Source organism: Nansenia antarctica, assembly GCF_963989245.1.
Source record: "Nansenia antarctica genome assembly, chromosome: 6".
NCBI lineage: Eukaryota > Metazoa > Chordata > Actinopteri > Argentiniformes > Microstomatidae > Nansenia > Nansenia antarctica.
Genome location: NC_137676.1, coordinates 25174026 through 25177327, shown reverse-complemented (window position 1 = coordinate 25177327; position 3302 = coordinate 25174026).

Here is a 3302-nt window from a genome sequence, read left to right as displayed (position 1 = left end):
TGATCACACAAGATCTCCAGACTGACTAGTTTTGGAGATTCCTTATGCTGCCACAGTTGCTGAGAGAATGGCTTTCAGCTTTATTTTTAGCGTTAGTAACTGACGCTAGAGTCATTGGTCACCTCAGGCCAGTTCAAGAGAATGTTAGAGGACTTCTTCATTTAAAAACCTGTTCTAGTGTTGTATTGGTTTTGTCTGTAGTCCACATAGATGTTTTACATCTAGCTTGTGTTTATGTCTTAACACTAGGAGCGTGAAGGCTGTTTGGCCTACTTTTAGCCCTCGATGTCAAATGACCCCCCACTCTGTACAGTGAGAAGCTGCGTACTGACGCACAATGATCACTGGATGGCGCCGCTTGTACATTACTCTGGCTCCGCAGCCTGAATTGACTAACTCTGAAACCAAGAAGCCAAAGAGTCATGGCTGAGGAAGAAACGGTCCAAAGCATGCATATCGTGAGCTTAGAATTATACGGTTCTATCTCCGTTTAGGGTAGTTCAGAGATAATGAGCGTCAAAGTTTTTACATTCCATTATGTTTTGTGAGATGGAACCTTTGTATTTTATTCATTACTAACTCAAAAATTTCAACATTTTAAAAATAACACCACACAGGCATTAATAAGCACCTAATGGGTCAGATTATGTAAAAAACTCAATTTTGACCAAAAATGGAGATAGAACTGTATAATTCTAACGTCACGATATGTTACTATGCGTAGAAGCGGGGGGAAAGGTTAGCGCAATCTGACATGAATAAGCGTGAGTCGGCTGAAAGCAAATTTTCATGCAACATGGAACAAATGGAATGATTTTCAAAAAAAGTTTGGAAACGTTGTTTTGGTTGATTATTCCTCCTCTTTAATAATACCAATTGGTATTGTATTTTATATCGTTGGAAAGCCTGATTAGTCACCTTTACAACGAGGTACAACTTGTAAGGATGATGCATTCGTGGAATGAGCAACACAGCTAAACGTGTGGGTAGCGGCCCAAAAATATTTGCCAAAATCCCCTATATTCTTCTGTTGGTATTCACTCTCGTTTTGAGTTGCTTGGTGGATTGGATGATTGCACTCTCCCACAGTAATAAGGAAAAAACAACACATGTTGGCCATTTTTACACTTTATTAATTTTACACTGTCAGGGACCTCAGTAGCGTGTGGAAGATCCATACGCAGTCACAACAGCTTGGCACCTCCTCCTCATGCTGTTCACCAGCCTGGTCACACACTGCTGTGGGACGGCATCCCATTCCTCAACCAGGATTTGCCGCAAGTCAGCCAACATGGTTGCGTTGGTCACTCTGGCACGTACAGCACGCCCAAGCTGATCCCACAAGTGTTCAATTGGGTTGAAGTCTGGACTCACGGCAGGCCATTCCACCCTCTCCACTCCCAAATTCTGGAGGTGCTCTGTGATGATCCTGGCTCTGTGGGGGCAAGCGTTGTCATCCTGGAGGATGGAGTTAGGTCCCAGATTCTGGAGATATGGGATCGCCACTGGCCCCAGAATATCATTCCTGTCAATTAGGTGCCATTCAGGTGCCAGTCACATACCTGTGACTGACATACACCTGCCAGCACTTGAAGCTCAAAACGAGAGTGAATACCAACAGAAGAATATTGCAGGGGATTTTGGCAAACATTTTTGGGCCGCTACCCACACGTTTAGCTGTGTTACTCATTACACGAATGCATGATCCTTACAAGTTGTACCTCGTTGTAAAGGTGACTAATCAGGCTTTCCAACGATATAAAAGACAATACCAATTGGTATTATTAAAGGGGAGGAAGAATCGACTGAAATAACGTTTCCAAACTTTTTTTGAGGAGTTTATATAATGTATATAATGTAATCAAGTTTCAACTGTATTTGTCACATGCTAGAATGTTTTTCATTCAAAAAGAAAGTCAATTTCGGCAGATATGTCTGTAATCTGAAAAACACAAGTTGATTATCATTATTAAAAATAATAGTAAGCAATATTTGAAAATTGACCACGCCGTAGTGTCATTCTTGCACAATACGCCCGAACATCGGGAGAAAATGTAGCGAGAAGGAGAGCATAACCCTAACCCATGAGGTTTTGTTTTGTTCATGTAGCCTATATGTGAAAAAAGCATAAATGCACCTTCTGTAAATGTCAAAACAAATTCCTATATGTGTCAAGCATAATGGCAATAAACGTTATCTGAATCTGAATCAGAATCTGAAAGAACGACACGTCATTTCACGCAACTTTGATCGCAACATAAGCATGGAAATGTATCTGCCACAGTGCCATACCCTCAGTCTGTCTATTACTGCCATACCCTCAGTCTGTCTATTACTGCCATACCCTCAGTCTGTCTATTACTGCCTGTGACGGCTATCAGTAGCTGTCTGTAGTAGTGTCTGTTCTGGTTGTCTGTGTCTGTGTGTGTGTGTGTGTGTGTGTGTGTTTGTGTGTGTCTCTTTAAAACCTAAATAGGAGATGAGTCCTAGTCCAGGGGATCCACCCCCCCCTTGATAATTGGGAAATCATCTAGCCAATCAACCAGCCAATCATCAGAGGCCACACCAGCCAATCATCAGCCAAACCAGCCAATCATCAGAGGCAACAGGATTCAAAAGACCCTGAGAGAACACCAGCAGCAGATGTGTGATCACATCACACAGTTCCCACCATTTTGTATCATGCCATGCTGGTGGTTTAGTTTGTTAGTTGTGTTCTTTGTTTAGTGATCTTGTAGAGATCTTTGGGTTTAGTGAATTCAGTAGTACTTGTTTAGTGTTTATTTTGTGCTTTATTTAATAGTCACTTATACTTCAAAGATTTTACATAGTGACTTTTTGTTTGTTATTTTAAAACCATCCTAGGGATGTGTTTATTGTTTCTTTTATTTGTGAGGCATTTGTTTGTTAGTTCTAATTCTGTTTCATTCATTACCATAAGACTTTTAAACTGTCATGGCCAAATAAATATCTTTACTTTTACTCATACCAACTGTAATTTGTTACTTCTTCTTCACCCTAGAGAACTAGAACATAACACTGCCATACCCTCAGTCTGTCTATTACTGCCATACCCTCAGTCTGTCTATTACTGCCCTACCCTCAGTCTGTCTATTACTGCCCTACCCTCAGTCTGTCTATTACTGCCCTACCCTCAGTCTGTCTATTACTGCCCTACCCTCAGTCTGTCTATTACTGCCCTACCCTCAGTCTGTCTATTCACTACCTGCCCTACCCTCAGTCTGTCTATTCACTACCTGCCATACCCTCAGTCTGTCTATTACTGCCATACCCTCAGTCTG